We start from the raw sequence: 22,171 nt of genomic DNA on the forward strand, positions 1-22,171 counted from the left end.
AACAAACGCAGAACCATCTGGTGTGTGGAGGAGGGACGACTCCCACACTGATCTCAGCACTAACGCGCGGCATCTGCGCGGGGCTGGGGTGGCAGGGACAGGGATGTGCAGCACAATCAGCCACAGGGAGATCTGGCAGCTAAACACCTTGGGGGATGAATGATGGTGCCCAGGCCCCTTTCCACAGCAGCCTAGGGGGCAGGAACAGCCCCAGTGCAGAGGGAAGGGGTCAGGGGACACACATGGGCAAGCGGGGCTTTGCACTCTCACTGTGTTTTAAGTGCTGTTGTGTTTGTTCCCTGTAAAAAAGGGCAACAAAAAACCAGGAGTGGTTGTTCTGCCCAGGAGAGTTTCAGCTTCTTCCCTCAACTTACAGGATGGGCACAGCATTCCCTAAGGGGCTGAGGGGAGGACAGAAATTCCTCATGGCTGCTGTCACGGAAGCTTCTTCAGGCTGTGTTGACACCAGGAAAAATGGATTCCCAGTATTAGTTTTTTTGCAAGCTGCAAGTCTTGTAGACAAACCAGCCCCAGACCAGGGCTGTTCCGAGCAGCCACACTGCCAAACCTGAGATGAACTTGCTAACTCCTCACACATCCATTGGCTAAAACTGACTGAGCTTCCAAAAAATCCTGCTGCCTGTTTTGGGGTCATGTTCAGCCCTCAATCCAGAGCTGCTGCTGAGAGAGACCTGATCTTGCTGGCAGTGAAACTGATCATTTCTGAGGCTGGGATAAGGTGAACTGTCACAGAGCCAGCAGTAAAAGTGTGGTGCACATGAAGCTGCTGAGCAGTGCCACCCTACTCTGTGTAAAGTCTTTTACCTGCTCTTTTTACCTCCCTTTCTTAGTGAGGCTAATGATAATACCTAAGGATACTCCCAAAGGCATAAGTGGTTCATATTTACAGCAAGCTTCAAAGACATAAATGGCTACAGAGTGGTAAAGTATCATTATCTGCCACTTTGGAGAGATGCTCCAGATTTGTAGAAAATTGGGCTGTTTATTCTACAATTCAGTGGAAAAATAAGTCTCTATAGAAACTACCACTTCAGAGGTATTTACATTTCTCTACTATGAAGCATCTTGAGGAAGAGCATTCCCATAAATAGCAAACTGAAGTTGTTACATTTAGTATAATAAGGTAATATTTACAAAAGACAGTGTATGTTCTAAGTCTTATTATGGGGTTGCTGTGGATCCGTGGAATATATTGTTAGGAGACTCAAATTTCCCAACAGGAAAAAGAGTGACACGTAAAAGTAATGCATAAAAATTCCTTCGTGCCCTCCCTGGTGAGGAAGCTGCAGTGAAACTGAAGATTGAAGCTAATATCTCTGGCAAAGCTGATTCTTTAAAAGTTCATTTCTGAGTAAGATTGCAAGAAAAACACCCACATTTTTAGCTGTAGATGCCCTTATATGCATGTGCTTGCAGTTAGAATTTGGGTATTTGTTACTGGTACTGAGCTGGGCAGTTTCCTCCAGCTCTGCAGTTGTAAAGCACCACATGAGTGTTCTGGTCTGTAGTTATCTAATAGTGAAAATGATACGAAGAGAATAAAGAAAATAGAAATAGCATTTTTTTTTGTGTTTGCAGTGGTGGTAAAAGAAGTAGATTTGGAAAGGTTGGTGAGCAGTGGATAGTGAACTGTATCCCTACTTCCATCCTGTGTCCATCTTTTTCAAGGAATAGATCAAGCATTGCAAGAACATTCCTTGAAAACACATCTGAGAGATTCAAGTGCCTGAACATCGCTGATGTCTTCTTTGGTGGTTGAATGCTCTGAAAAATGTCAGCCAACACCTTTAACCAGGCCAGTAGCAGTGGAAGTTTATGCTCCAGATGTCAATTAATCACTCCAGTGATAAATAATGGCTGAAGTGGTTCTTGGTACCAAAACATCTCACGGTGGCTGTTACAGGTGCAGAAGCAAGAAGCACGTAGGAACCAGTATTGTCTTTTCAAGGTAGTAGTTTAAGTCAATTAACTAACAAATGCAACCCCCAAATAGCAGCCAATAAAAAAGGAGGGGCCCGGCTGCTGCTTCCTAAATCGGATTTGTTCTCTGACAGATGACTGAATTACAGGTTTTAATAGCAACAAATTGTATCGGTGCTGTCTTGACCCATTTACTCCATCCTGGTGTCTCTCCCATGCCTTTGTTTTGTTGTTTTTCTTGCCCAAGATTCCCAGAAGCCTTGAATGCAAGACATAATGACACAGCTCCTGCCCTGGTAGCACATTGTGCAGTCTTTTGTTTCAAGCACACAGCATGCACCCAGACTTGCTCATAAAATATCCATAGCAAAATCATGTGATGCCTGTCTCTTATACATTTTTAAGAGCTGTGCCCTAAATCCATTAAAAGACTGTGAGGCATGAATAGAAGAATAATCCTTCGTATGGTGTGGGTGAGAAAGGAGTTGGGATCAAGTAACTGGACATATAAAATGAACCATATGAATTTGCTGACTACCAGACTTCTGCTATGGGAACACAGGATCTCTTGAAGTCCAGCTCTTTTGTCTAAATGGATGAAAAGTGTTTTGCATAATAGAACAGAGGAACTTTGCACAATAGAAATGGAGCTGGTGTAAAGAGAGGCTAGAGAAACAACAGCTCAAGAGTCAGAAGATGGTGAGGACCATGTGTATTGATAAAAGGTACCTTCTGATTTCAGGACTACTAAGTTGAGGGAATTGTGTCTTTACAATAAAGTACTTTTGGAATGTGAAGTGGTTGCTCTTACTCCAGAAGTGAACCTTGGAAATTCAATTCTATATGTTGGAAAAAAAAGGCCTTCATTGTTTTATCCTTAGGAGAGAAGCAGGGAACCTAACACCAGCCCACATGGATGTTCAAAGGAGAAGGGAATCAGCCACTAGGAATGAAAGAGTATTGGGTATCTACATCCCTAAGGCTCTTTATAAAATGATGTTCCACACCTCTTGTCAGGCATCCTCTCATCTGATCTCTTCTGTAGAACTGTTGTGTCTTTAATTCAGAAAATTTACACTCCACCTAAGTCTTGGTGCCATACTTCCTTTTCCTATTCAGTGTCTTGCATTTTGGAATCATTTACAGATGCCCTTAGAGGTACATTCCACTTTTTAGCCCTGTCCATAGGATTTCAGATGTATAGATGGGGCTCAGAAGCAGCTGGTTTTCCTTCCATAGAAGGTGGGAGGGGATGAGGAGGGGACAGAGACATTGCCCTTACCAGAAGCAGGGTGTTGTGTTCCTGCTCCTGTGTCACTGCCCAGCGATGCAGAGCCCCTTGCACTTCCCAGGGCCTGTCCTCCTTAGGGAATGAGAACCTCTGTCCTGAGGCAAGGTATGGAAATAAATGGCATTGGAATTTACTGGCAAAGTTTACAGTTCTAGGGTTAAATGCAGATTTCCATAACCCAGTGGGGGTGTGCTGACTGAATACAGCCCCACACAGCCACCTCCATGGGTGGATTCCTTGGTGGGTCAGAAACTCCCAAGAAAGCAGCACAGTGTTATCTGGGAAAAAGTTAGAGAGAAAAAGTAGCTTCAGCATTCTAATTTCTTTAGAATCTACTCCCAAGTGCTTGGGTCTCTTGAGTATGAGGTGATGCACAAGTCTTCTGGTGCTTTTGCACACTTGAACCCCAAAGCCATGGGCTCTGGCTTCATAATGCATTCTTGAGAGCCTTGACTGTATGAACCGTGGGACTACACAGGTTTCTGTTATTAATTCACCTGAGTTCAGAAACAGATCATGTATTGTCCTCACTTGCTGCTGGTGTCCCTCCTCTGAGCTTGGTGGAATTCCTTGAGTGAGCACAATCAGTGTTTGCTGGTTAGAAACGGGCCAGAGGACAAACCAGCCTCCATATACTCTCAGACTTCATTCTGAAGAAAATCCCTTTGACAGAATCTTAAGTAACTTATCACACAACTTTAAAAGCACAGTTTACTGTAACTATTAATTTGGGATTTTTCTATTTTGGTCATCTGCTTTTTAAAATGACTTGTTACTAGAACTGCCTTTGCAACTTGTTACTCTCTTTTCTACTTTCAGTTTTCTTCTGTACTGCCTTGGTTGTAAGTAGGCTGTGGTTTTCTGAAAATGGAACTGTGATGTTTGCTGTGTTTTCTTATACAAGACCTGTGTTAAAAAAAAAAAAAAAAACCAACAAAACAAACCCAAACAAAAAACCCAACAAGAAACCAAACCCAAAAACCCCAAAAACCAAATGACCACCATAAAACCCAACCTAGCCAAAATCTTAGTTCTTTCCCCCAAGTATTTAAGTTACTACTATTAAAACAAGTTTAACATAGGCACTATGATTGCTTCCCCAAGATACTGTATTCACATCTAAGTTGAGATTTTTAATACTACTTTCATTGGGTCCCATTGTGTGCGGGGAGTGTGTGCACAGATCAGCTTGAACACGTGAAATGTGGATACTTGACCAAACCTGCAGGGGATGAAGTTTTCACAATTGTTGTTTGTCACCTTTCTTTGTTTGTTTTACAAATAGCAACCTCAATTTTGCATTTCTGTCGCTGGATCCCAAATAATATCAGGAGGCTTCTCTCTTGGATGGGAGCCCACCCTCCTGGTTTGAGAGTGAGGAATTAAAATTACCAAAATACTCTGATTTTCAGCACTCCTCTTGGGAAAAAAGACGTTATTATTAGTATATCCTCTGTATTTCTATGTTGATTTCCTCTCTGATTTTGATTTAATTTTCATATGGTAACTTTGATTCTTTTCTCTTTCCATTTTGAAATACCTCAAGTTACTTCAGGCACAGATTTTTTGGTCAGTAGGTGACCTCAGCTGTTGCTCTCTTCAGCTTGTACTAAAATCAGCAATACCTCCTTGTCTCACATTTCATCTGGGCTCTTGAATGTAGTTAGAGAAGTTGGGTTCCCAAATCAAGAGCATGGGATACTCTCCCTGCCTCTCTATTCTGTGGGAAGTTCTATCCTGGTGGGTTCCTGTTTTGGGTGAATAAGTGGGGCCTGAGCAGACACAAGCCATTCCCCTTGTTGCACATTCTGCTCTGGCACTTGGCTGCCAACACTCCTTCCACCACTTTCCTGCAGAGCTGTGCTTGCCATGTCAGGCCTGGCAGGGCCTGGAATGAGCCATTTCCTTCACATCTCCTTTGCCTGTAACAATCTTGAACTTGTTGACCCATGTGCCTATTAATTATTGATATAATGATGCATTATTTAGGCTTGTTTCAGCAGACGGATACATTATTACTAGGCAGACATTTGCCAGACAGGCTGATAGATAGCATCCTAAAAAAAGTCTCCAGTTGCCTTTGTACAATAAAGGCCTGTAATTTCATTACTTGCCTCCCAACCCCCCCCTCTTGGTACCATGAAACCTTAATAGGAATCTAAGTGTAATAATGATCTCTTTAGACACTGGGCTTAATCTTGACTGTGCTGGAGTTGTGGTCCTGATGTTGGTCAGGCCTCAAAAATACAGAGGAAGTGGTCTTCACCAATCTGCTAAAGCTGGTTTTCCTAAGATAAAATGAAATTATTTTGTTCTTCAACCCCTTGCCGTAGAAAGGAGAACTGATTTCTCCCTGGTTGCTACGAGCTGTGTTGCAACACTCCAGAGCTGCAGGCAGAGCTTGATGTGCATCTCCCAGGGAAACCTGCCTTTGATTTCGTCTACGGATCCAAGGAAAAGGCGTATCAAAATGAATTATCTGTAATTTAAAGCATGCGTGCGGAGCGTTTTGGAGCCTTTGGAAGTGCAGCGTCGCCCCAGCTGAAGGAAGAAGGAGGGAGCCCAGTCCTTGGTGGGAGCTGTGACGGGATGAGGAGCACAGTGCGCAGCCCCAGCTGACAGCGGGGCCGGGGACGTGACAGCTGCTCACGTCTGCTGCTGCCCTCCTTCCTCCTCCTCTGCTGCCCTCCTTCCTCCTCCTCTGCTGCCCTCCTTCCTCCTCCTCTGCTGCCCTCCTTCCTCCTCCTCTGCTGCCCTCCTTCCTCCTCCTCTGCCCTTCCTCCTCCCTTCTGCCCTCCTTCCTCCTCCTCTGCTGCCCTCCTTCCTCCTCCTCTGCTGCCCTCTTTCCTCCTCTCTCCTGCCCTTCCTCCTCCCTTCTTCCCTCTTTCCTCCTCCCTTCTGCCCTCCTTCCTCCTCTCCTGCCCTCCTTCCTCCTCCTCTGCTCGTCGGCCTTCGCTGTGTCGCAGCCGCCCCCAGCTCTGATGTCAGAGCCCCGCTGCTCCTCACGCCGTCCCGACGAAAGCAGAAGAGGCACAAAAAGAGGAAGGAAAGCAAACGAAGGACAAGAAGTGCAGACTCGATTGTTACAAGTCTGACGGCTCCTTTGATTTCCACGGGCTTCCTCGGGAGAAACAGTCAGTGCTGGGGAAGCAATTTCAGAAAGAATCAGCTGCTGTTCTCAAGTGATCTGGCACCGACTGCTTAATGCCGTGTGGGCACGTCCTCCTGCAGTCAGACCCACGGTGGGGTTCTCCTCCTGACACCTTGGGTGTCTGTGCTGAATGTTTTCATCCTTTGTGAGTCACTCCTGTCTCATTTCTGATTCCCTGCTACAGCAGAGCCAGGAAAGCTCCCTTAGTTCAACCCCAACGTGACCGTATGTGTTTGGCCCCATTGCTCAGGGTCATCTCCCTCTCAGACTCCCCTAAGTGGTCACACTGATATTTTCCCTGGTTTTCAGGAGCCAGGAACTGCTGGTTCAGCCAGACTGCTCCCCTTCCACAAAACCAGGATCTCACCCTCAGAGTCTGTTAATCCCTTCATTTCCCCCTGTTCAGCCACACTCCCAGAAGTCCAGCCTTGTTCAGCAGGAGGGCAGCTCTTCCAAAGGGATCCTTTAGGTCTGTCTAAACTATTAACAACAGACCCGGACAAAACAATAACTGAGGAAACCTGCATCGATTTCCTGGCTGCTCCACAGTGTATTGTGTGTCTTGGTCAGCAGCTTTGAGATGTCCAGGTTTCCTCCAGTTCATGGCTTCTCCCTGATTTATACAGTCTGTCTTATTCCTGCTGACATTTTGTTCTTTTTCCAGACAGCTCAGTGAGGGACTGTCATCATCTCATTTGTCAACTATCTCCTTCATCCAGTCTGTCCATCGGGCAACCATCATTATTAGGCAATCCCAGCCTTTCACAAGACAGTTCCCAGCTCTTTAAACTTGTAAAATGGTTTTCCTGAATCATCTTTTTTGTTTTTTTCCAGTGGTCCTCCATTTGAATAGATGAGCACCAGAGTTTAACAGCCCTCCATTGTAGTCCCGGATAGAATGGAAGAATTAATCCTGTCACCTGTTGTGGATTTATCTCTATGTAGGGACAGGGAAGCTGCTAACTCCCACACTCAAATCGAATTTTAAGTCTGACATGAATAAATGCGTAAAATGCAAGTCCCTAACACTGAAAACACAAACTCTCTGTAGACTGTCTAAATTATTTCAGGCTAGTTTAATGAAATTAAATTACATAAAAGGCATACAAAGCAACACATTGTTATGTAAAACTCTACAAAGCAAGTGCTGTGATTTTAACTGAGTTGAACAAATAAAAAATTAAGTGTAATTTTTGTTCAGGGCCATGTGTTAGCTTTTGAAAACAAAAAGGAAATAAATGAACCAAGTCACACAGAACATATGTCTGCAGAATAATGGTAAAATACATACTGTAGCTGGACATCTTGGAAGTGTGGTTTTAATTCTTGCTGGTGTTGTGGCTGGAGGCTTTTGTTGTGCAAAAAGGCTACACTGTGTTTGTTTTACAATACAGAATGTTTTTTATTCCTACTACATCAGGAATAATGTAATCCTCTTGGAATAATGTGGTGCATTCTGAGTCCTTCAGCTGAGACACTTTCCTGGGAAGTGCTGGCAACGTGCAAAAGGCACTGCTCAGTGCTGCTGACAGTGATCATCCCAGCCAGGGTATGGAGGAGATTGACTTGGGCTATCAAGCCATAAACTTTGAGGCCTAGAATTCCAAAGGAAGGTTTCCCTGTGAGCAGCTGGCTTTAAGCAGTTTCACACAGAATTTCTGTCACTGTACCCTCAGGGTCGCTTTGTTTAAAAAGCTGTGGGAGAAGTTCCTGTGCTCCCTATCGTGTGCACACTGATTTTGGGAAGAGAGGAGGTGGTGGCTCCTCTCTTCTGGCCATGCCAAGAAGACTCTTGCAATGCATGGCTGGAAAGGTACTTGTCTCTGTTGGCATGTTCCCATTCCCGAGTCCCCGAGTGCTGCGTCACATCCCTGTCCCTCCCAGGGCAGTGAAGTCGTGGGGCGTTGCTGGCAGCGTTCAGAGCATGGGCCAACAGTGTAACAGCTTAATTAGCTCTTCCTTGTTAAGCAAGATTTCATAATGTAGGTACACGTGTTTAGCTGTCAGCTCCATTCTTGCAATAAAAGGAAAACCAAACCAGTAATAAATAGAGAATTGCACAAGTCGATCTCCAAATAATGGCATTGGGTGGAACATGAGAATTAGGAGCTGTGGCTGCAAAGCAGATTGGTGCTTCCTATTCCTCCTAAAAACAGCTCTTCAAACTGATGCAGCAACCAAGGGGGATATTGAAAGCATGGGGATGCCTTTGTATCCCTCCTGGTGCTCCTGATCCAGGTGGAAGTGAGGAACTCAGCCCCACACCTCATCCTCTGTCTCTGAGAGGAATTTAGTTCCAGGGTACTGAGCAAAAGTACTGCAAATTCACCCTCCTACTTCATGCTGTGAGAGTCCCTGACATTGCACAGACCTTTGAGCTCCCAGGTCATGAAGTACTCAGTAACCAGGCACTGACTTTTCAGTATTATTTTGAACGGTTGTAGAAAAAGATTTCTGAATGCATAGATAAATCAAGCATTAAAAGTAGAGACAAAATTATTGCAAAAATATGGAAAAATTACTTTTAAAAATCACCCATAATTTCAATTTTTAAAGGTCTTAGCTTAGATTTAGAAGGTAATGATTCATTTTTGTAGCATTTTGTTGTATTACATGAAATACTATTTTTTGGTGAAGGCAGGTTAACATGACCAGGAGATGCGTATTCATCTCTCAGTACATTTGTATTAAAATCAATGAGTAACTGAAATGATTAATACCATTCCAGATTTCTTCAAACAGCATTAAGCCACAAATGTCTTATTTTTAAAACCCCAGAGTTTTCCTCAGATGTTTATTTTTGAAACTGTGGTAGTGTTGCATACCTAAAATATGAATGCATTGAGAGTGGCGGAATGTCCTCGTAATAGAATATATTATACATAGCCTTCTAAAATATAAAGGCTTCCAAAAGCATTTGCAAAATTTAGATTTCAAAGCACCAAGTTCCTACAGTTTTGTCCAGATTAGATAAAAAAAAAAGAAGAATACTGAATTTGAGTCTTTTTTACAGAAGTCACTGAGACAACTTCTTCTGACTTCATTATTTACATGCCAGCTCATAAAATTCTGGAAAAAATGAGGAGAGGGGGTTCTTCAGGACAGAGGTAAGAGATACCTGAAATACCACATTCCAGAGTGATTCTCCTCACCCCCAGTTTTGCTGTGCTTTGTCTTGGGAGTTTCTTTGGCTTGGGCAGGGAGTTATCCTGATGGATCATTGCTGTGCCCCACAGCTGACCCCAAGCTCTCCCCTTCCCCGTCCTGAGTCACACACTGTGGATGGCAGCGTGCTGGGACAGAGCAGAAAGGGACAAAATCGCTCAGCACTGTGGGGGTGTGAGACAAACCCAGTTTCAAACCCTTGGTACCTCCATTTTAGGGTATTTCAGCTGACAAGACACATTGGAAACTCTTGTCTCTGACATGGATTTTTGCAGAAGTGCCCGACACTGAATGATGGCACAGCGGTAATCCCTAGGACTTTCTTCCTTCACAGATTAAAGTTATGACCCCATTTTGCTGGTAAATTAACTTGAATTATCACCTAGGGCAACTAATGCTCTTGATCAAAATGTTACTGACAAATTTGTTGTTTACTTGAATCTAGACATAAACATGACCTTTGAACACTGTGAGGAAGAAGCTTTTTTTTCACACTCATTTTTCACCAGAAAAACAAAATCTTGGAGATGATTTTATCCACAATTGTTTGCTTAATTATTAACATATTTTTTTAATGAATTGGTAATGTTTTGTGGGGGAGGGAGAAATAATTTTCTAGGCAGTTCTATTCTGAACCAAACCCCATCTGACATGGATATAATCAAGATTTTACAACTACTTCAGTGGATCAGTGCAGGAAGCAGTCATTTACACTCCCCTGGAAGTGGGAATGCTGCACATGCACCATCATCAGGGGTACTCAAATGAACCTCAAAAAGAATGCTATTAAGCTTTTTGCATTAATTATGCGTAAACCCATCCCTCTAGTGATACTGGGGCTAATTTTTAATTGATACCTTTAAATCAATTCCTTCATGGACAGGCAGTGGTTGATGATGAACTGTTACTCAGGGGCACTCTCGGGGAAGGGAAGCCAATATTGTCCCGTCAGCAGTCAGGTACATTACAGCCATTGCTGTACGTCTCCTTCTGATGTGTTTTGATGGTGCTCATTTCTCCTGGCATGCTTTTAGCTCCCAGGGATTCAGATGTGTCAGCTACTATAGCTGTAAGAAAACATCGATGATGGATTTATAACACCCAGACTTCAACTTACTGACCTGAAAAATGGCTGCGGATTTGCTTTTGCAGCAAAATTGGTTTTACCCGTACAAAGCCCTTGCTTCCTAAGTTCCCTTATCTGTATTTTAATGAAACATTTTATCCTGGTTATAATTCATGACTCTTGTCAGAATAAGTTTTCTCAATGAGGCATAGTTGGGGTAGCTACTGAATTTATGGGAAGGAATCAACTTAATCTCTTTAAAAGCAAAGTCGTCTTCTGAAGTGTCAATATAGCTCTACAGAATGATGGTTCTGAAATATCTCCCTGTCTGTGGGAAGGAGGGGTTTCTCTGGCAGAGAGATGCTGGAGCTCTGTCAGGGCAGTGGTTGGCCAAGGTTGTACTCCTGAGCCAGCCATTCCAGCAAAAAAACCGAATAGATTATTAAATAATGAATTAAATGTATCTAATATATATTTTCCATCTACATTCTCCCATTGGAGGGGGAGCTCCCAGGGACAGTGTCAGCTCTGGGCTGTTCATGCTAGATTTGTTGGAAGCTTTACTGAATCTCCTGAGAGAAAAAAGAATCTGCCCAACAGCAATCCCACTGGATGAAGTCAGGAGATCTTGGGTCACTTTTCAGTGTGATTATGGATTTTCCTGTGTCCTTGGATTAGCTATTCAACCCGTTCTTTCTCAATTTCCCATCTGCAAAATGGGAATGACAGTATTTCCCTCACTGACACGGAACAGACCTCTGCCTAGGTACTATCCCAAACTGTAGGACAGATCTGGGATATGTTCTTGGACTTGTTGTTTTGTCTCAAGTAAAGAGGGTCTCCCATGTGCAAGTGAAATGGGATCTCTCTCCTACAGCCATATCTTGAGGGCTAACTGGATTAGGGAGGACAAGTGAAAGGAGCAGCATTTTAGAATTATTTCTGTGCTGCAAATCAGTTTAAATGTTTTGAAGTTGCATAAGATCATCCCCCATAGATGTCAGACAGAAGGAGCCAGATTATTTGGCTTTGAAGTACATCAGAAAGTGGCTTCTTCCCCTCCCTTCTCCGGCAATTCCTCTAATATTTCCTCCATCCCACAGACAGAATTTAGCTCCTAGAACAGGCTTCCCCTGGAGCACCTCAGAGTGCATCCCTAAAAGAGTCACTGGGATGTTGTAGCATATAATTCATAACCAGAAACATTTCCCTTGTGGACAGGTTCCTTGACACACCCTAGGCTGAGGGCAGACAGCTGTGGTTTTCCTTCGGTTTCGGGAGGCCGGGATAACCTCCCTCCTGCAAGTCACTAACGGAGATGTTTGGCTCCTGGCACCTGCTGCCGCAGCGGTGACTGGAGAACAGAAGTTACTGAGCAGTGAACAGGGAGAGATCAGACAGAAGAAGAGCAGGATGCCCCAATGTGCTGCTCTCCTTGAACCTTTAGCATTTAATCTGAAAACTCACTCTGTCCTTGGCTCTGGATTGATGCCCCACATACCAGAGTGGGGTTAGTGGGATCAACCTCTCTGGAAGTACAGTGGGAGCAAAGGCCATCTGGCCATGCTCAGTTGATGGGTTTGGTCAGTACCACACTGGGCTGGATGTCCATCCAGTTCTGGTGGGCCAGGACAGTAAATAAAGGAGCTCTTCTCTCCTGGAGGAGACTGAAAGTGCAAATTTGAGGTCCTCACATGGGATGAACAGGCCAGCAGGGAGAGCAGAGCTGCTCCGCGGTGCTCAGCTTTATAAGTGGTGCAGAGCCCTGTTCCTTGGCCTGAGGAGACAGCAGAGCCCAGAAAAGGTTGCTGCTGTTTGGGGGGAGAAGGAAACTGAACCCAATTCCCTCCCCATCCCCACCCCATTGACTGAGCCCTTCTGGCCTCCTCGCGGGGCCCCCGACACTGCTCTGCTCCGAGAGCCTGCGCCAGGAGTTCCTACCTCTTGTTTACAGCTCCCTGCTCAGACCTGGTGTCTGCTCTCTCCTCTCAGCTAATTTGCAGACAGAGGCCTCGAGGGCTTTGGGTTGGTGCCACCAGACTCCTGCGAGCTCCAGCGGTCGTGTTCTCTCCCAGACAATGACTTCAGTAGCCTCCAGGCACCCCAGAACCTCCTAACAAACATCTTTCCTAACTGCCTTATTAACTGATTGCTCTAGTAAGATAACAATTAACACCCTTACTTGTGCCTTGGCTCAGCCAAAAATATTCTCAAGTGGACTTAGAAATGCATAAAATGAATAAATGATTTATGTTTACTATTTTTAATGGAGCTACTTATTAGCAACTCTCTCATACAGAGCACCGTAAAAACACTCCTGGTTTTGTTACACATTTAGAAGGTGGTAATGAAAAGCTGTAGGGAATAAAATGGGGAAACATTCCCTGAGCCAAATTCTGCTCTCAGTTGTATTTAAAGATCTTGCTGAGTTAAATTCTAGAGAGGATTTTGGCCAGAAAAGCATTAAACTTGAAAGAAATTTCTGTCATCTGCTCATTGCAACTCAGCCATTCAGAACATGCCCCAGCCAGGAGGAGGGTGCCTGCCCTGTCAGTATAGACTCAAAAACCCAAGGGCAGGATGTGTCTCTGTGGAGCAGATCAGACAGGCTGTATTTACACATGCAGTCCATGTTCTTGATACCAGGCATGAGACAGTCAGAATTTTACCATGGCAGTCTGCAGGAGTGGTGCTGGCTTCAAGATGCCTCCAGCACCTCTGACCTTGGTGGGAAGTGGGAAGGTTCCTGCTGCAAATCTTCACTAATTTATGTTGTTTCTTCCTAAAAGCACTAATTAGGATGGTGTGGTGGACTTCAGAGAAGAGCCCTGACACAGTTTTTGGGATATGTGCTACTGCTGGGTGACAAGAAATGCCACCCTTCATCCATGTCCTCCATGTCCTCCACATGGAAGTGAAGGTGCTGCCCTTTGTGTTTAAGGTCCAGGTGCATTTGGGAGCCTTGACACGTGGGAATGGAGCAGGTGAACTCTTCATAGTGGGTGAGTTACTCTGATTTGATTCTTCAGCCACAAATAGTGTTTGCTGAAATGAAGCGATGGGATCCATCCATGACACACAACACACACAATGCCCAGATTTGTTTGACCAACCACCTCAATCACGTTGTCTTATTCCAACTCAAAGAGAAGTCCCAAGCCCTGCTTCCCACTTACTTTACAAGCTCTGTGGATCTCTGCTCACTGAAGAGAGTGGTGCAGGCACATATCAAGCTGGTTTATCCTGAGATCTGTATTTAATATTTAGGATATTTCCTTTTGCATCCACTCTACCCTAAAAATGCTCATAGAACACTTTTGCAAATACCTTTAAATACCTGCAAATATTTTCCTGCTCTCTTTGCTCACATCTGCTGTGAGAATTAATAGTGTTCATCACCTGAAGTTCTCCAAAGAATTGGCAGTGCCTGATTCTCTTCTGGACAGGACAGGATTTCAGTGCTGCCTGAAAAATCAGAGCACTCTAAGGTGCTGGAAGTGCCAGATCATTAATCTCTGGAGATCCTAGAGAATTTTCCAAACTTCCATTCTTTCACTAATGTGTAAATGAACATCCTGTGGATATTATCAACATTTCTGGGGCAGCCTTATCAGTCAGTCCCATATGAGCTAAAGGCTACAGACCTGCACTTGTCATGAAGAAATACTGGATTTTAAGATAACTCCCATACCAGCCTCGCTGATGTTTCTTAAAATGATGTATTGCTCTATTTTTTTAATTTTCAGAAATAAAAATGAGTTTGCTTCAGGGCAGAGACAGTCTAAAAGCTTGTGCTAATAAATCTCTGCAAGTTTAGTAGTGCTTAATACATATTCTGCTTCAAGTGCTTTTTAAATGCATTATCACCTTTAAGTAAATACAGTGGAAGGCTGCCAAGTGGCTGGATGTTGCACTCTGTAAATTTATGCATTTGTATCATTAATGCAATGAAATGTTTAAACCTTCATTGAATTTTGCTAACTGATTTGCAGTTTGAATGGTCATAATTTTCTGCATTTATCAATTACCATTTAAGTAGCTGCTCTAATATTTCTGTTTAGGCAGGCAAAGCACATTCACCAAAATACTTCTTATCTGAATTAGATTTGGGATGAAGGAAAACAGAGGATGTACCCAAGGTATAAAGAGTTCAGAGCTGCTTGTTCTTGATAGGAAACAGCATTGACAGGGATCAGCAGTTTGAGCACTCCCACCTCCAACAGATGTCAATACTCAGCAGCAGATTGTGTTCCCAACATTTTAACATCAAGCCCTACCTGTTCAGAAGCTTATTCAGAGTTAGGCATTATGGAAAAGTAATTTTTAAAGAGCTGTGTACTGTCTTTTAAAATTTATACTCATTTGCTAAAACTTTTTGATAAGATATTAACATATGTGTTAAAAATAGGCTCTAATTTCTGAGCTGTTCCACATTAGGGAGTGATAATTCCTCTTGAATTTTTGCTATAAGGAAAGAAAAAGAATATAGTGATTCTGTATCTTTTTCTGCCTGTTTTGCCCATGTTTCAAATTTAGAAACAAGCAAAGAATGGACCAAGTGCCTCATATGAAGAGACAGAGAAACATTTCTCAGCTCCCACTTGGGTTTAGTTTTCCAGAGTGACTAATAAGGTGGTGATTGCTTCATTAGCATGCACTGAACTGAGTGCACAATGTAATTATATATTTCAGTTGTAATTAGGACATTTAATTGATTTGTTTTAACTAAATTAACAGACATCAGGAAAAAAACCCAAAGATTTGTGGCAGATTTTGAAATATTTTCCACACAGCCAGCTGGGTTCAGCTGAGCAGAAAATATCTGTTTTATTTCTGGATAATGTTAGGAAGATCAAAAACCTTGTTATTGAGAAACTGTTATAAAATAATGTTGCATTTCTTCAGCTCTCTCCTTTATTTGCGAAGAATTCACCAGCTGAAATCCACAGCATTCTTATGGATACCTTTGGGGAAAGAAGAAGTGAGCAATGACTCCAGCAGGAAATGTTTCCATACATTGCCATAAGAAACAGGGTTAAAATGCAGATTTCCCTTTACTGCATTGGTCAGTTGGTAACTCTGCTGCCCAGCTAGACAAATACAGGCATCATTTAGAAACATTTTCTTCCTCCTTTTCGGTCACCTACTTCCCTCTGATTGTTTTCCTGGTTTTGCAACCTGGCTCCACACTTCTTGATTCTGGGTTCTTCCAGCAAGATGCCTTTTTGCTTCCAGTTTCTAGTCTGAACTGCTGAAACAGCACGAGAGAGCCTCAACACGCAACACAGCTGATCTTCTGGAAGTATTACAAGGTCTCTCCCATCATTTTACCAACATTTTGTCTTGGAGAAGAGGGGGAATATTTAAAGTAGAGCTTAAAAAGTCTGTAAATTGAAATCCAGCTACATTCAGCCAGATGTTATATTCACATGGACAACCTAATCCACAGGACCCACAACGGCTCCCAAAACTACCCCTGGCCCTCAGGCTGAGAGGGTTGGACACCCCAACCCAAAAAGTGTTCGTGTGTGAAACTCATTGGTCTTTTCATTTCTGTTTCTATTGCTCATGCCCTATTTTGAATTTTCCCCATTTCAGTACAGCCATGTTGCAAAAATAAATAACAGCCTCCAAATCCATCCCATGGGACTTGTCCCAAGAAAAATGCTGCAAATGAGTCTGGAGACAAGACATGCCTCGGAGGCAGCCGTGGTTTGCTGCTCGTGCATATCTGCAGAAGTTGGCTGTGAGGAGCAGTTTAGAAACCTCTGGGGTGAGAATGAGGTGGGGCAGCTGAAAGTGTTGTGGTTCCCACATTTATTCTGCTCTTGCATTTACAAGAATAACGTGGAATTGAGTGTGTCGCTGGACACACAGGCAACAGGAGAAAGAAAAACTAAAGGAAAGGCCGAGCTCCCTTCTGGTAAAACCCGTTCTAGCTTTTAGGAACAGCTCATAACCCACTGTTTACAAACAGCAGCAACATCAGTCTACAGCACAAATTACTCATAGTGAGAAAAAACAAACAAAAAAAGCAAGCAAAATCCCCAGGTTGCCGCTGAGTTCTGACACAGGGCACTAAAAATAGGCAAATTCAGACTGAAAGTCCCATCAGGGCAAACAGTTCCCCTCTATTCCTGGGTTGTGAGGGACTCTGCACTAAAGGGGGGAAACAAAATTTGTCTCCAAAATGTTTTTCTTTGAAAATATGGTTTCATTTGAATGAAACATTTCTTCAGGAACTTGTCAGAAACAATTTAATTTTATCGAGAGCTCTCGAGGCAAAGAGATCCTCTGATAATGTCAATCACTTCATGTCAATATTTTTAGAACGTGCCCTGCATATTTTTATTTCAAGTGATTGTTCCTATTTACATATTTTTCAGTTCCTTCAAGAAATGTTTAGAATTAAGGTTGGAAAATAAGGATGAGATTAATTCATTTGATCCAACGGAAATAATCTAGTTGACACATAATTCCTTTCTATTTTTAATGACTTTATGTGGGAATAGCAGAATTTATTACAACTCTGATAACACAGACTCAAAACCTATGGAAAAATATTTGCTTTAACAGCAATATATATTACCAGGAAGTCTTGAAATTAATGGTTTGTTCTAAAAACCATTTTGTTTTAAGTATGTTTGCATTGAGAATGTTGGCTGGGTCATTATGGCTCTGCTTTAGGAATGAAAACAAGTTTTGAAATAACAGTTTTAATGAAATAATAATTAAGGGGTTTTTCCCAAGCTGTAGGAGAAAGCAGGGTTCCCAAACACCCTTTAAAGTGCAGGATGTTCTGAACTCTCCAGCCAAACTGAAGGAAAGCCACGGGGAACGTGGGGAAAACCCCTCCATGTGCTGTTGATTTGCACAAGGCTTGGTTGGGCTCTGCTGAGAGCAGCCAGCTCGACATTTAGGATTTGGCAAAGCCCGTGGGGAGCAGGGTGTGCCTGGCCTGGGCAGGGCCACAGCTGCATCAGGGAGATGCTGCACATCCACAGCAGGATCAGCCTGGGATGTGGGTCCTGGCTCTGCCACCCCTTCCCTAGCCTCAAATAAAATCCCATTTTCCAGGCTTTCAGAAAGCTTGTTACTATAGTACAACAACGGAATGTACAGAAGCTCAGCATCTTCCAAAATATGACCTTGATGCGATGTCATATTTCCATTTCCAATAGTAAAATGAGGAGATGGAAACATTTTCTTGTTCCTTGCCCTCTCCCATCAGGTTAGATTATTGTCTATCTCCTGCTAGCTGTCAGGAATCCAATCTCCATTTATGTCTGCAACTCAATTATATTATTTTTAGTATTTATCTATTACGCTTCTTTAGAAAAATATAGCAAAACAGGGAATAATTACATATTTGGATCATCAGCACATCAGGATGATTCATAGCAAGGAAAGAGTTGGGCCATTTCATGACCCTTTCTATCACTTAGTAGCTAAAATTCAGTCTGTAAAATGTTTTCAATATATTAGATCTTTAAATACATATATTTTCTCTTAGAAAGATTTTTTTAAAGTGTGTTACATTAGTTGTTTGTTTCTGTGCACTCTAAGAAATCCAAACTTTGCATTTTGGTGCCATATTGCAACAGGAAGCGAAAATAAAAAGTCTAAAACCAAAAAGTGAAAGCACATCAGCCCATTTTGCCTTTCACTTGGGGTAGAAATGCAAGCTTTTAAAGCACAAATAGTAATCAGAGCTCAACTTTTCACTCTTAATGAGTATAGATTCCACAGCCAAAGAGTAAAATTAGAGAATAGTCCCACGTGCCCTTTTAAAAGTTTGAGGTTTACAGTCTTTTTCTCTTTTTATTGTAGGAAACCAAGAATCTGTTTATTATCTGTTTATTATAAAGCAAAAACACTTTCAAATGAAATGTCTTTGAATTAGAAAAGACTAAACCTCAAGTTAAATTGGGAGAGTTTGAGTGCACTATTGAACTCCTGCCTTCTGTTAGCAGAACACAGGAGTTTCTGAAATCTGAAGGGAAATTGCTGTAGGAGTAACTGCAGTAATAGTAAATTACTCATTCCTTAGAAGATATGGTATTCCTGAATATTGGACTCCAGTATTCATAGAATCACAGCATGATTTGCTTGGAAGGGACCTTAAAGATCATCTCATTGCCCTTTTCCAGGAATATTTTATTTGCTTCAAGCCCTTGGGTTTGGTGTTTCAGAAGGGAAAGGTGCTTGTCCACAAGCAAATTATTTGTGGTAACTCAGATTTCCAGGTATTTGGATAAAGGCTTAAATAATTTTTCAGACAATCCCTTCAGTGGTCAGTTCAGAAAGATCCCAACACCTTGCACAAGGGTTACTGGAAAATGCTTAACATCATCTTCGTTCTGCCCATTTCCAGGGAAATGTTGAGTCTCACTGGTATTGCAGTAAAATTATAATGTCTGCTTTCGAGCCCTTCCTGAAAGTGTCACATTAATCATCTCAAGCTATCATATCAAATACTTCAAACTGAGAAAAAACTGTCTTTCTGGAGAATGGTGAGACTCTACAGAAAGGCACAAATCTTTGCATTTGAAAGAATAATGTTAATAACTCACACTCTTCCAAGAAACATACCATTTTAGTGCCTGCTGGGTTTTGTTGTTTAAATCAGCGGAGTGGTCTACAGGTTAAGCTTGCTAACTAAATTATGAGCTGTAATTAAGCTAAGAAATGCCAGCCAAAGTCCCCCAGGTTGTGTTGAGGGATAACTGGGATCTGCAGCAGAGGAAGAATACACTTTATGTAGGGCTGGCTCACGGAGTATTTTACATTCAGCATAAAGAGCCTTCTGGCTACTCTGTTGTATAGATTCCTAATCTCCTTTAATTCAATTTCCTTTCCTCCTGTGGGCAGCTATAGCACCTTTTGCACCAGCTGAAGGGCTGTAAATCCTGCACTCACACACTCAGCTCCTTTCCCCGGGGGCTGGAGGAAGGCTCAGATCTGGGAGCAGGCGAGAAGGGCTGCTTTGACCCGGGCTGAAGAGTTAATCTGATGAAAACTTGAGCACGGCCTCGGCTGAGCTCTGCACTCACTTGTGGTGTCGAGCCAGGGCAGGACCAAGCCAACAAGAGTATTCTGGCATCAGCTCCTGGAGGTTACAAGAACCTTATGTATCATTTTATGTATTTTCTTTTCATGTGTCTATAATCAATTCCAGTGGCGAGGCTTGTGTTTTGGTTCGTACAGCCAAGCCAGCCAATGGACTTGGCTCCATTTTCAAACCTCTTGGCTTGTTAAATGTCAGAGCCTGAGCTGGGCTCCTCTTTGTACTCCCATCTCATACAATTGGCCTGAGTTATGTGTGTTCCCTGAGAGCACAAGCACGGCCCAGAATACAAATCAAACCTACTTAGGAGCCAAACACAGAGGTCAGCGAAGCAAATATTTGTGTCTCCCCAAACTACCTTTCCTGCCTCCTGGCACAGCCAGGAGAGGCCCTGGCTGCACAGCTCTCCTCAGTCCCATATGCCAAGAACTGAAAATGAAATAGAGTAATAATACAAAGAGTGTAAATGCATCAACAGTCTCTGATCACGTTCCCCTGTGACTTACTGGATACTTGCACCTAAGGAAAAACATAAATTCTCTGGAAGAGGGAGGCACTGGAGATTTTGGGTTTGCTTTTTTTGTGATTGTTTCTTCAGAATGTTGATAATCTTCGATCTCCTTAAATAAGGTGCTGGAGAATAACGACTGCTGCATGCAAAAGTGATCAGTCCAGCGTGAGGTATTTAAATCTCCAGTAATACCTAGGAAACACTGAAATAGCAGACAAAAGAATATTTAGGGGATTAATATTAAATGTATTATCTTTAGAATACTCTTACAGGCTTTGACTGAAGAAACTGACCGATGCAATTTTACAAGCATTTTATTGGAGTGTGGTCAGAGATGCTGTTCCAGTTGCAGCTGAACTGAGTCAAGAAACTATCAATCTCAAGATGAGCTAGCTCAAAAAAAAAAAAAAAAAAAAGGCAAAAAAAAAAAAAAAAGCCCACACAATAAACCTACTAAAAAGTACTTAAGCTAAGCTGGATCACTCTGACAGAGCCAGATTTGGGAGTGTCCGCAGATGTGGTTATGAGGCTCATGGAAAAGGGTGGTAACCCCTAATGGGGGGCAGTGGATACACAGCTGTGGGCAGGCTGGAGGTGAAAATGTCTTAACCTGGCTCAGCTGCTGCTGGAACAGCTCGGGCTGTGCCCTTATTTACACAACACTGGGATTTCTTAAGAGAGGAATTCTTAGATGGAAGAGCAAGCTGCTGTCCAAGTTCGCAGTGGGATGTGCTGCATCCCAAAATCTGTACATAAATATACAATCCCCCAAACGTGTGTCTGAAGTGAACATTCAGTCCTTCAGAGCACCAGCACATAATACTGGCTCCGATTCCTCCCATAGCCATGGTGGTTGGAGCACAGGATGTTCCAAACAGCACATTTTGCTGCAGGAGTCTCAGCTGTAGATCTTGAGCAGAAAGAGGCTTCTATTAAATGCATCTGTACTTGTGTGTCTTTGGTCTGTATCAGATTCTCCTTAGGTTACTTAAACTGCTTCCAGATTAAGCTCTCCTATGCCCCCACTGCTCCATGATATTCTTAACCCTCTCCTGCCCTGCCACCCATCCATCAGGGTGAACCACTTGCCTGAAGCCAGCAGGGAGCCCAGCCTTTGCCTCGTGGGAAGAGAGATTAATTGGTTAAGAGTGAAGCACCCGGGCTGCAGATGAGGCCCCACCAGCCTCTCCAAACAGGGGAGGGACACAGGGCTGTGCTCTGCTGAAAGGTCACGGTGAGCTCACGCCACAGGACGGCTTTTGGGCAGGACCCTCACTGGGTGGAGGGAGCTGCCTGAGTGTTCCAGGGCTGGCCTGGTGGGAGGGGAAAGCCCAACCACACCAAAGGGAAGAGGGATGTGGAGGGGAAATTGGATACGAGGGCTCCAAGTGTTGGGTTGGTTTAGATTGGATGCAAAGAGATGGAAAGATGTGGTTTAGCACATTTAATACCTTTGTTTCAATTTTTGCCCCCAGAGCAGCTAAGAAGCTGTGACGGGGTAATGACGACATCAACTGTGCTTTATCCTGAGATTTTTCCAGGGGCTTTTTGTCCCATATGCTCTCAAGCTCTGCTGCACTGCAGGACCACAGTGTCTGTGGTTGTGTGGATCACAGAGACCCTGTAACAATTAGCCCTGGCCCACTCCTGAGAGTCCCAAACAGGAGGGGGACTGGCTGCCAGGCGCTGGGTTTGCCACACAGAGCTCCATGCTTGGCTGACTTCTGTTGTGTCCGGGAGAAGGTGGGGTAAGGAAAATCTAGTGTCACACTGCCCAGTTGTCCTTCAGGCATCTCCCTTTGGCTGCTGAGCTGCATTCAGTGCCCTGTAAGGAAGGAAGCTGAGTAGCACTGGGACAGCACCTTGAGGTGCAGCCACTGGCATCGTGTCCAGAGCTCAGCAGGTCTCTAAAATTCACAAGATTTGGCATCTGTGCGGTCTTATAAACCTACATCCCCTCCATGGTGGAGTGGTCATCT

General features: G+C 43.3%; 1 protein-coding gene across 7 annotated transcripts in view; it reads left to right on the forward strand.

The window, feature by feature from the left end:
- The window catches only part of FGGY (FGGY carbohydrate kinase domain containing), a 254,334-nt gene that overhangs the window by 63,070 nt on the left and 169,093 nt on the right, over window positions 1–22,171 (forward strand). For 3 of the 7 annotated variants that reach the window (XM_048313086.1, XM_048313092.1, XM_048313089.1), the window contains 2 exons: window positions 9,397–9,490; window positions 13,404–13,616. The exons of 3 other annotated variants lie outside the window; for them this stretch is intronic. The gene's annotated coding sequence lies outside the window, so the exon portion shown is untranslated. The remainder of the gene's footprint in view (window positions 1–9,396; window positions 9,491–13,403; window positions 13,617–22,171) is intronic. One more of the 7 variants, XM_048313087.1, reaches the window with a different exon arrangement.

Source organism: Corvus hawaiiensis, chromosome 9 (genome assembly GCF_020740725.1).
Source record: "Corvus hawaiiensis isolate bCorHaw1 chromosome 9, bCorHaw1.pri.cur, whole genome shotgun sequence".
NCBI lineage: Eukaryota > Metazoa > Chordata > Aves > Passeriformes > Corvidae > Corvus > Corvus hawaiiensis.